This window comes from Rattus norvegicus, chromosome 18 (assembly GCF_036323735.1).
Source record: "Rattus norvegicus strain BN/NHsdMcwi chromosome 18, GRCr8, whole genome shotgun sequence".
NCBI classification, from domain to species: Eukaryota; Metazoa; Chordata; class Mammalia; order Rodentia; family Muridae; genus Rattus; species Rattus norvegicus.
Genome location: NC_086036.1, coordinates 2,243,495 through 2,256,063, shown reverse-complemented (window position 1 = coordinate 2,256,063; position 12,569 = coordinate 2,243,495). Strand labels below are relative to the sequence as shown.

Genomic DNA, 12,569 nt, shown 5'->3' with positions numbered 1-12,569 from the left:
ACTGCTTCCCCTTCGGAGGCAGGTGAGACTAAATCCATTTAACAGACCGGCTGCTGCCAGTTTACAAATAAAACACGGGCAATGAAAGCTGCCTTTGTTCCACGGGGGCGGCCTTCCTGGCACGGAGGTTAGATTAGCAATTTGTCCTTTGTGAAAAGCTTACCTCATTGTTTTAATGTTTATTTATCAATTTGCATCTTCTAGCAGTTTCAACCCAGCTCAGGGGGGCCCACTTCCCCCACATCTCGATGCTCATTTCACCTCCTGTGGCAGGGACCTAAACAAAGCAAAATTCCGAGCACTCGAGCACTCGAGCACTCGGACCTGAACCATCCTGCAAATCAACTTTCTTCCTTCACAGGTTCAAGGTCTTTGGCCAGCACCTGTCTGAGGCACAGATTAGGAAGCCCCTTCCAGAAAGGAAAGATGGCTGCTAAAAGGAATCATTTTCATCTGAGATTTCTAACACAAAACTGCTCTCAGACATATGTGAAATGGTCTCAGTTTGATGCTAGTCTGCCCTGGCGTCGCTGGCTATGTCTCAAGAAGCCGGAAACTTCCCTTTATACTTTTGCCTTGGTTGTGTGACTCTGAGATACAAGATTGCAAGTCTTCACAGTGACCGTATGATGGGCAGGGTTCTCCTCAGAGGCCCATTAGGACCTTATCTTTTCCAAAAGATTGTGGTGTCTTAAGCATCTAACTGTACATAGTTCTGTACAGGAGGAACTGTTTGATCCCAACTCCCTCACCTGGGATATTTTTGCCTGAGGATATTTTGTGGGCCTTTCCTGTTAAAAAATAAATAAATCAGAGCCTGGGGAGACGTCCAGAGGGTAGGCATCCTTCTCTGCAAGCACAAGACTTGAAATTGAATCTCCCAGACACACCTAAAAAGCTCGGCACCGAAGCGAGTACGTACGCCGTGGGGAACCAGATACAGATCCCAAGAGCTCATCCACTAGCCAACTAAAGGCTCAGAGAGAGACCCTCTCTCAAGCAAAAAGCTTCATGCACATGCGTGCGTGTGCACCCTGAACCCCACCCTCCATACACACACACACAATGCCTTTCCCACTCCCCTACTCCCTCACGCCCTTACCCCTCTCCCCTGAGGCTTTCTTTGTGTAGCAAAGTTCCAGGCTGCCCTGGAACTGAAGGTGTGAGCCATCAAGGTTTGTTTTGTCTTGGAGACAGTGTCTCAGATAGCCCAGGCTAGCCCGGAACTCTGTAAATATGTGAAAATGACCTTAAACTCCTGATGGCCTGCCTCTCGTTTCCAAGTGCTGGAATTACAGGTGGTCCCTACCACCGTACCAGGCCAAAAGAGCCAAGAAGAAACGTTTTAGGACTTGATTGAACCTAGGACTAGGTATAGCTCAGTGGTAGATCGTTTGCCTAGCAGTCACAAAACCTTGGGCTCAACCTTTACAATGACAAATTAATTAACAAATATAATACAGAAACGAGAAATCTTGGGCATCAGCTATAGGTTGCTTGGTGTCTCCCCCAGTCTGATTTCCAGCACTTCAAAATAAAAATATGCAGGCTGGGCCCAGCCCTCAGGAGTCAGAGACAGAAAATTTCTGAGTTTGAGGCCAGCCTTCTACACAGAGAGACCCTGTCTCAAAATTTTTTTTTAAAAAGTCGAATTAAAACCCAGTTCCCACCAATGTGGTGGTTGGCACATGGCTGTTACTCAGTACTGGAGGCAGAGGCAGGCGAATTAGGGCCTGAAGGTCATCTCTGAAGTAGATCCCAGGCCAGCCTGAGACAGTCAAGCCCTGTCACAAAGGGAAATGAGTCAATGACTTCAAACACTCACCATACCTCATCAATGGTCACAAGAAGATCACTAAGAGAGATGGACCAGGATCCTATGGGTCAAAGGGCATCTGAAGACTCTGGTGCCTGTTTCTCAATGTTGTTGGGGGGATGGTGGTAGTGTCTGTTTATTTCTTTGCTTTGGAGACCTAGCCTCAAACTCATTTCGTAGCTGAAGATGACCTTGAGTTCTTGATCCTTCTGCTCCTCTTCTCAAGTACCAGGATTACAGGTGTGTACCACCTCGTGGGTCAGACTCCCAGAACCACTCTGAGAGTGTAAGCGATGTGGCTGGAGAGATGGTTTGGCACTTAAAGCACTGGCTGCTCCTCTCTCCACAGCAATGGAAAAGTGACTACGACAGATACGAGCTGCCTTGGTCACGGCACCTCTTCAGAGCAATAGAGCTAAGACACTGCTCTTTGAGAGGCCCGAGCTTTGAATTCCAGCGTTCATATAACAACTTACAGGCATCTGTAACTCCAGTTCCAGAGCATCCGATGCCCTCTTCTGGCTTCCTTGGGCATCAGGCATAGAAGCAGGCAAATCACATAACCGTATAAAGCAAATATTTCTGTCACATTGGACTCTGCGGGTGAAGTAAAGAGAGCCTCACAGTTTCTCCAACTTAGACTCCATCCCTTTGCCTATGCATCCTCCCTGTACCCCAGGCGTCCCACCAGGTACCAAGTCTCATCTTCCTACTTTCCATCGTACATATGCTAACCCTCTGGAAGAGCTGCTGGGAGCCAGGGAGCCAGAGAGCCAGGGAGCCAACCCTTGATGTTGAGATAAAGACCTTCACCTGGTGACCTCAGTAGACTGTCTCAGTCTTAGCCTTCACTAACGCCTGAAGGGAACTTTTACCTCCTGCTAGTTAACTGTTACTCACTTCCCTGAAGCAAGCTTTATATTTGTACTAGTAAAACCAGTTGGTCAAACCGCAGCCAGGCCTAGGAACCTCAGAGTCTCAACGCACGGAATCTTCCACAGTCATTGTGTGGGCAGATACTGGTACATACCAGTGGTGTGTGTGTGTGTGTGTGTGTGTGTGTGTGTGTGTGTGTGTGTGTGTCTGTGTGTGTGTGTGTATGTGTGTGTGTGTGTATGTGTGTCTGTGTGTCTGTGTGTCTGTGTGTGTGTGTGTATGTGTGTGTGTGTGTGTCTCTGTCTGTCTGTCTGTCTGTCTGTCTGTTCCGATGTGAGCCCATATTCTACATGTGAACCCTGTGCAGCCCACACTGATGGTCTTTAACCCTAACCCTGTCTCTCCAGATGAGTTTAACATTTGCTCCACAGTTCCCTCAACATACTATCACCAAGGCACTGTGTTTGCATTAACAAGCTGGCATGGCATCCTTTTGGACTCTTGGGCACCATCAGTTATGACCCAAAGCCCACTAAAGGGTCCGTCATTATGGGGTTTCATCAGCTACAATTCCAGCCAATTCTCAGGTCACATTCCCTTGTCATGCTTAGCCAAAGAGGAGTTAATTTCCCCTCCTCCTCCTCCTCTTCCTCCCCTCCCCCCTCCTCCTTTCCCTCCTCCTCTTCTTCCTCCTCCCCCTCCCCCCTCCTCCTTTCCCTCCTTCTCTTCTTCCTCCTCCCCTCCTCCATCTCCTCCTCCTTCTCCTCTTCCTTTCCCTCCTTCTCCTCTTCCTCCTCCCCCTCCTCCTCTTCCTACTCCTCCTCTCCTCTTCCTCCTCCTCCTCCCTCTTCTCTTTCTCTTCTCACTCCTCTTTCTTTCATCTATTCAGAGAGTAATTTCATGTATCTCAAATTTATCTAGGTATTAGTAACCTTCATTCCTTAGGCATCAAAAGCCCTGCTTTTAGCTTGGAGAGACCACCTGTCCTCTGTGTGTGCCAAGCAGCTCACCTTTGGTGCACACACATGCTGCCTGCTTTTGTTGTAGTGATAGTGGTAGTGGTTAGTTCATTTTCTTTAGTTGTTTGGGAGCCGTGGTGGTGCACACCTTTAATCCCAATGCTCAGGAGACAGAGACAGGCAAATGTCTAAGTCTGAGGCCAGCCTGGTCTACAGAGTGAGTTCCAGGACAGCCAGAGCTATACAGAGAGACCCTGTCTCAAAACAAACACAATCCAAGAACACACACACACACACACACACACACACACACACATGTACACACGCACGTAGACGTACACGTACATGTATATGTATATGTATATATTTTGAGACTGGGTCTCACTATGTGACTCTGGCTGGCCTGGAACTTGATGCATACACCAGGCTGACTTTAAATCACAAAGATCTGCCTGCCTTTGTCTCTCCAGGGCTGAGATTAAAAGTGTGCACCACCATGCTGGGCCTCCTTTATGAGCTGGATTATGCAGTTGCTATAGGGTAAGAATGTAGCTCAGTTGGTGAAATGCTTGCCTGGTAAGTAGAGTCAGGCTCAACGCTTAAGCGTCACAAAACCCAGTAGAAAGGCACTCACTTGTAATCCCAGCACTCATGTGGTAGAGAATGAAACAATAATTTTTAAAAATAATGGGTTTGTCTAGAAAACAGTAATGTTTTAAAAAGAGGTGAAAGGGGTTTATGAGGCACACATATCACCCCAGCACTCAGGAGTTGGGAGCAAGATGATGAAAAGACCAAGGTCAACGTTGGCTCAATGGTCCAGGAGATATCACGCCAACCTTGATGCCAGTCTGGGACCCATAAGTAAATCAATCGGTAAACAAACCCCTTCAGTTGCCAGCTGTAAAGTTGTGATCCCACCGATTGCGTTAGGCTGGAGTCGGACACTGGGTTCCTACTGAAAGCTCACACATTTACACATTTTAAAAAATGTCTTCCACATGTGACACATCTTGTGTTTCTTTTTTCAGAGATGCTAAAAATAATTTTCTAGGCTGGCCTACTACCTACAGAAAAATATCTGATATAAAATTTATTTGTTTGTTTATATATTTATTTTGAAAGTAGGACTCTTTAAAACTTGGATTATTCAAAGGTAATTAGAAGAAATCAGAAGTTTGGTTTACTATATAAAACAGAGCAGGGATACAAAAACCTTGGGCCTAAGGACACATAAAGGAGAGATAGAAAGGACTACAGTAGAGTTCTATACAAAGCTAATGAAGGTTTTCTGGAGGAGACAAGGCTATTTCACTGGTATAAGTGACTTCAGGAGGAGTGTCACAGGCTAGGAAACGGGTCCAGGCATAGTGTTTGCTGACAAGAGCCTCAGAGTGGATCTTGCTGTCCCACAATGCAGGTAAAAGACAGTGGGACAACAAAGTGCAATTGTTGGGGCCCAAGAGTCACCCACAAACCACATAAACACTGAGCTCAGTCAGGGATGGTTTATTGAACACATACCCTAAAACTGATTGGTCAGGGCAGAAGCTCAGTGGCTGAGGCTACAACCTCAAACATTTCTCAGGGCTGGTTCATAAAGGGGAAAACCACAATGAGTGCAAACGTCTCACTGGTCAGCTCATACTCAAACTATTTTAAATATAAAAGTTCATACTGACCTTAATTTGATGAGTCCTATGTAAAGTTTTGTGGAATTTCTTAAGATCAAAAAATCTCTTACAGAACATAACAGGCTATTCGATCAGCATGACCTTGCTCTGAGTCAAGTTAATGTTTTGTGTCAGTGACTGGCAGGCATATTACAGCAATAATATGAAGTAGCAGGCAGGCATGGAACATAGCAGGCTGTGCTAAGGGGTCAACCCTCAACACTAGTAATCAAGGTGCTAACCTACATCCTGTTTTTATTCTTTAAGGTTTGTTTATTATGTACAGTGTTCTGCCTGCATATGCCTACACGCCAGAAGAGGGCGTCAGATCTCATCATAGATGGTTGTGAGCCATCCTGTGGTTGCTGAGAATTGAACTCAAGACTTCTGGAAGAGTAGCCAGTGCTCTCAATCTCTGAGCCATCTCTCCAGCTCCCACACAACCAACATTCTTAGACGAGCGTTCATTGTATAAGTCCAAAAGTATAAGCACAGGCCGTGTTGGGGTAGAGAAGAAGCTGTCAGCCAGTGGTACATTCTGTAGCATTTCCCCAAGGCCTTATTCTTCTTGTTTCCTTTGGGGTTATGAAGGCCAATTTCTTCCGGAGCCACACTGAGATCCCCACATAGCACAAGTGGCTTGTGGGGAGCCAAGTCAACTCAAAAATTTTCGAAAGGGTTCATCCCACCCCTGGCTGCACTCCAGTCTTATTAGATGCCTGCTGCACTGGGAACACTGGCAGCTATTAGGACAAAGAAGACAAATTCGGCCACAATCACCCTCCTTCTCTTCATGCCCTTCCTCATCAGTGCCATAAGAGGCTTTGAGGGGGACCGAGGTGGGGGGTGTGGCAGCGGGAGTAGACTCAACGCCAGTATGAGCTGCTTTAGTGGAGCGGAGAGGTCTAGGCACCTCTTGAGGCTCTGCCAGGAGTTTTGTTCTCTAATGTCTAGCCCCATGGAGGTACAAGGTATCTGGTGCTTCCTCTGTTAGCCAGTCTAAACCTTTCTTCCAGAAGTGGCAGATTGGCCGCTGGGCGGCGAGGTTTTCCAACCTGGAGCCGACATGGCAGGACCCTCTCCTGCAGCCTTTCTCAGTTCTCTTTGCTCATGCTCTTCACTGTCTCTGCTCCAACCTGGGTTCTCCCTGTCTTCTCCAGCTGCGTTTTTCTTCCCAGACGTCAGACACCTAGACCACAGGAGCCATGTTTTACTGACTTGCCTTTAGATCATGAGAAGTCACATGTAGGGAGAGGAAGCCAGCCTCCTCCTTCAGAGGTTTGCACACCACACCCGGCCTCTGTTTATCGGTTCCCAGGCCATTGGGCATCGCAGCTCCACAGATCCTTGCTGGGTCAGGCCCTTCAGCCAACAAGTCGCTGTACCCTCTAGAGCGGTCTTATAATTAAGTCGCAACACGTTTTATCAGGTGAGCCTACAGCCTCCACTCTATTTATATACTTTTTGAAACAAGGTCTCGTGTAGCCCAATATGCAGTGGACTCTAATCTTGAACTCTTAATGTCTATGCCTCTACCTCCTGAGTGCTGGGCTTATACTGGGTTTTATTTATTTTTTTTTCAACTTCTAGGCTACTTGATGGAAGTTGCAGAAGTAACTTAAAAAGTAAAAACATTGTACCTGCCAAAACTCTGCTCTCCAAAACTGTCCCAACACCTTCCAGAGACTTCTGAAGGCAACTAGCCATTCCCAAGACCTGGAAAGTTCTGCTTAAGAGAGCTTTCCATGAATTGCTGGGAAGGTATTTTACAAGGCATGATGGGAGGCAAGGGGTCAAGGATACACAGGAAAAAGAATAGAGTTAACTTAAAAAAACTTCCGTTCCTTTTCTTTTTCAAATACGTTTGTAAAAGTTAATACTGTGGAAGCATAAGACATCCTTTGGGCATACCCCACCCCATACCTCGTACTCCCCTCCCTCCTTTGGAAGGACTTCCTGTGAGAAACGCTGGGGCTGAGATTCTCGCCACTCCGGAAGTTCCCTGAGTTACTGAGCCTTCGGGCTGGGTTTGGCTTACTTTGTTTTATCTAGAGACAATGTGTTCTTGATATATAGTTAAATCCGGGCCAGACTGGAACTTGGATTGTAGTCCAGGCTGACCTGGAGCTCTTGATTCTCCTGCGGCAGTCATGAGCCACCAGGTGCAGTTTCTTTGTTGTGTGATTTTTGTACTGCTGAGGGTTGAATCACTATAAAGGGAGACCTTACTGGGAAGGAGACATTGGCAGACCGGAACAGAGCTGAACTTCTGCTAGAGCAGCCGCTCACTGAGCCAGCGTCTGCTGCTGTAGCAATGCACTCAAGAATATTTGCTCGCTGCTTTGTTTGTTTAAATAAGGCCTGGCTGTGTAGCCCCGGCTGACCTAGAACTTGCGGAAGCTCTCCTTCTTTGGCCTTCTCCCAATCCGTACCCCCGCCTTCCATAGGAGTGTGTGGCGTAATCCACTGGTTCACTGACTAAGTTGGATCTGAAATCAGTTGTTCATCGCTTTTTATTTTCTGGAGGCCACAGTTCATGCGAGGTCTTCTCTCCAAGGTTAGTGAGAAAGACAATCAGATGCCCTTCCCATGGGCTTTCCTTTCTCTTCCTTGTGCTCAGTGCTGAAGACTGAGGAATGCAGAACTCACTGCTGAGAGAGTTGCTCCTTGCTTTGCTATTTAACACTTTTACACAATTTTAGCACTATTACAAAGTGATCAGCCCACAGCTGCCTGAGCCTGGTGGGGACTTAGTGGATTCCTAGGATAACTAGATTTTAGATTGAAATGCTTTTCCTGGTTGACAGTTTGAATCCACGAAGTGTTAGAAATCTAGACTAAATGAGCAAAATATAAAACAATAAAGCACTATTACACACTCATTCCAAGATTCTGCAGCTTTTCTCCATAAGAATGAAAAGAGACAAGATCCAATACTTGAACTCTAATTATTAATTTGGCCTCTAATCTTCTTTCTTTAATCAAGTGTAATCTTTATGCTTTGTGTCTGAGTTGAGTTTTAGAATTTTCTAGAACGAGTCTGAATTTGGTTCTAGGAGAAACCACCACCAGTATCAATTCTTTCTATGATTTCTCTGTGGGAATAAACAGCAGTGTCCCTGTCCTCCAGCACAGACAGAAGGGTCTTCTTCAATTACCCCCACCCCATCCCCAGTTTAACAATGTGGCAGAGGGGTGGGACAGAGGCCAAATGCAAGCTTTCCTGGAGACCAAGGCCTTGTTGAAAGTCCTCTCCCTTCCTGCCACCAAGGCTTGCGTTCTTTCACAGTACCACAGCTGACCCTGATGTGAAAGATGCACACATTAATTTATTTTTTTTTCCTGAATCCAAATTGCCAAAATATTACAGGGTCAGGACCCTTGGTAATTCCAAGGCAACCTTTCCCCTTTGCATTCCCTAGGAGAACGTAACTCCTCTGGCTGGTTTCAAAGCAGCTGACTCAATAGAACCACAACACACTCTCTCTCTCTCTCTCTCTCTCTCTCTCTCTCTCTCTGTGTGTGTGTGTGTGTGTGTGTGTGTATACATGCGTGTATGAGTGCTTGTGTGTTCGAGTGCTTATTCTGTGTGTGGGGTGGGGTACTATGACATACAAGTGGAAGTCAGGGGAGACAACTCTCTTTCTACCAGGTGGGTCTCCTGAATCCACTCAGGTTCCCTTTCTTGGTAGGCAAGTGCCCTCACCTGCTGAGCTGGCCTCCCCTCCACGGCTTCTAGAGTGTGGTTTGTTCAGCTGTTATGCAGTTTCAGAGACGCCTTCATCCTTGTCTGTCTAGTGTCAGAGACTCACCCTTTCTGTCCCTGGGTGAGTTCCTTGGAATGAGTATAGCACAGTCTGGGGAGCCGCTGACCAGCTTCAGGAATCATTTCCAGCTTGGGGTGATCATGAGCCATGATATCATAAAAAGTCGTATACAAGTTTATTGTGAGAGCATAGCTTTTTATTTCATAGGGGTGGACATTTGCCTGCCTCTGCCTCGAAAGTGCTGGGATTAAAGGCATGTGCCACCACAGCTAACCTTATTCACTTACTCATTTAGAGACAGAATCTCTCTGCACCTGCTGACTGATTTAACCAGACTCAGTGGGCAATGAACCCCAGGAATCCTCCTATATCTGCCTCAGGGCTTGGAATACAGGTGCAGACTTCTGTGGTTTCTAGGAGATCAAATTCTGTGGATGTTTGTGAAGCAAGCACTTTACTGACTGAGCCATCTTCCTAACCCTTACTTGTTTGTTTGTTTGTTTGGTTGGTTGGTTGGTTGGTCGGTTGGTTGAGACAGAATGGCATCAAACTTACTATAGCCACTGCTGTCCTTGAACTACTGACTGTATGGCCTTTATCTCCTGAGTGAGGGAGTCACAGGGGTGCTACCTTAGGCAGCCTTTCTTACACACAACTGTATAGACTTCGAACTACTGGGAAATCTAGAATTTATTTGCTCTTAAACTTTCTAAAATTTCATTAATTATTGTGTATGTGTGCATGACAAGGAGGCATGGTACAGTGCACATGTATAGTCAAAGCACACCTTTATGGAGTTGGTCCACTCCTCCCACCTATACCATGATTTCCAGGAATCAGGCTGGATGGTCAGACTTAGGAAACTTAGTCTTGACTCACCAAGCCATCGCACAGGCCCTTACCTTAAGACACCTCCTAGGAGAAATCCTTTTGTTTTAGCTTTGTTTGTTGGACCTTTCATGGGAAGGATGGGGAGAGTTGAGGCAAGGTCTTTCACTCTATAGCCCAGGCTAGCCTCCAGGAGACCGTGATCCTGCCCAAGTCTCCTGAGTGTAGAGACTACAGCCTGAGCGACTGACTGTACCTTGCTAGAAAAACCATTAGAGCTTTCTGCATCATATGAGACACAGGACATGGCTTACTTTGTACATTTTGGTCTCACTTTCCCCCTTTTCTCCCCAGTGTTGGGGATCAAATACAAAGTTTGAGACTTGCTTGCAAGTTCTCTACCACTGAGCTCCCTCCTTGGCCAAGTTTTCCTTCTGTAATTATAAAACTTATTTTTAAAATACCCAACTTGGGGCTGGAGAGATGGATCTACATTTAAGAGCACCAACTGCACTTGCAGAAAACCCAGGTTCAATTCCCAGCACCCACATAGTGGCTCATATTATGTTTGTGGTACACAGACATACACACAGGCAAAATGCCCACATGAATAAAATAAAATAAAATTGTTTCTTAAAAACACACTAAATCTGTGTTACTAGTCTAGATTTTGTTCTCTTGTTTTTGGTCATTCTACATTTAGTCTTTTTGTGTCTAGAGGGTCAAATCAACATATATGTTTATTGAACTATTTTCTGAATTCTAAACATTTCAGCGGACACGTATCACAGTGTTATTTGTACTAACAGAAATGGGGGGAAACTAGTACATTCTGGAGAGAAATTAAACACATCACAGGACATCCTGCTACAGAAGATTGTTTACTTAGAACAAGAATGGATTCATTTGGTGCTGGAGAGATGGATCCGTAGTTAAAAGCACATGCTGCTCGTATGGAGGTTGCTTTGGTGAATAAAAGCTGCTTAAAGCCAAGGCAGAGCACAAGAGTTCGATTCCTAGGCCCCTCATGGTGGAAGGAGAACTGGCTCCCACAAGTTATCCTCTGGCTCCCAAGGTATACTGTGCACACACACACACACGCTCACGCACGCACACAGACACACACACACGCCAGACTCGATAACATACTCTGGCTTCTATATGAACATATGAACAGGTGGCATCAGGTGTCCTTTAGTGGTTTTGAAGCAGGGTCTCTTCCTGGACCTGGGGCTGGAGACCATATCCCCAATGGTCCTCTTGCCTCTGTCCTTCTTGGGCAGAGGTACATCTAGCTTGTCATGTGTTACATGGGTGCTGAGATCCCAACTCTGATCCTTATGATAAATAAGCAAATAATGATAAGTTGGAAAAAAGTTATGAATTTATAATCCCCAGGTGCTGTATTAGTGGCAAATTGTGTGTGTACATGTGTGTGTGTACATGTATGTGTGTGTGAGTGCGTGTGTGTGAGTGCATGTGTGTGTGTGAGTGCATGTGTGTGTGAGTGTGTGTGTGTGTGTGAGTGCATGTGTGTGTGAGTGTGTGTGTGTGTGTGTGTGTGTGTGTGTGTGTGTGTGTGTGAGTGAATCTCATCTTCATTTGTTGCCAAGAAATCCAAATAGATATAAAATTTTATATCTGGATCCCCCATCTTCAGAGCAACTGAGAACAACTAAATCTATTGGATGTCAGGACAGCACAGCCTGCCGCAGGGTTCAGGCACTTCAGAGGTAAAGCAGGAAGATCCAAAAATCCTGCTGTACAATCATGCCTGGTTCTCTCTCTCTCTCTCTCTCTCTCTCTCTCTCTCTCTCTCTCTCTCTCTCTCTTTCTCTCTCTCCTCCCCCCTTCTCCCTCCCTCTCTGTCTCTTCCTCCCCTCCCTCTTTTTCCCTCTCTCTCCAGCTTCTAAGGGCCACAGTCTGGGTGTCTAAGGAAAGCGATTTTGCCCAGTATTGCTTATTTTCAAGCATTTAAAGAATTCCTGAAGCAGAATTGCCTGGTGAAGATCAGTCCTAGAAAATGGCTCAGTAATAGAAGCTCTGGTGCCTGCACTGCTGCTCATTCCCTCTTGATGCACACAGAGGGACATGGGATGTACATCTTGCCCTGAGATGTGGTACCAGAAAGAGCAGCGGTTGCTCTGTGAGGGATGAGTTCACAGGCACAAAAAAACAAACTGCTCAACAGAGGAGCCATCCAAAGCAAAACTGAGACAGATGAGACAGACTGAGACAGACCAGGACGTCTGAGTAAACATGCGTGCAACTCCTTGGACAAGTTGATACACACATAGGAGAAATACACAAGGAAACACACAAGGAGACACATACAAGGAGATGTACACAAGGAGATGCATGCAAGGAGATACATACACAAGGACACACACATACAAGGACGTGGTGAGTTCTGTCCAAAAAACAAAAAACAAAACATATATTAAAAATAACAGGAAAATGGCAAAGTAGGAAACATAAAATTGAAGTAAAGAATACAGTAGATAGAAAATAATAAAAAGGGAAGTAGCAGAGTTGTGTGAAGAAACCATCAGTGGGAGCAGGGAATGAAGCCACAGTAAGATATCTGAAGAACTGAAGAGCAGGAAATATGTCAATGTCTAATGAGAGGACTAGTTCAAGGGAAAGACTA

The 12,569-nt window shown here is 45.8% G+C and overlaps 1 long non-coding RNA gene across 1 annotated transcript; it reads left to right on the top strand.

Annotated features, from left to right (window-relative positions):
• Nucleotides 1-1,865: 1,865 nt before the first annotated feature.
• Nucleotides 1,866-2,770, top strand: LOC134482974 (uncharacterized). The gene is made up of 2 exons (XR_010059753.1): nt 1,866-2,056; nt 2,166-2,770. It is a non-coding gene; the product is annotated as an uncharacterized LOC134482974 (long non-coding RNA).
• The last annotated feature ends 9,799 nt before the right edge of the window (nt 2,771-12,569 follow it).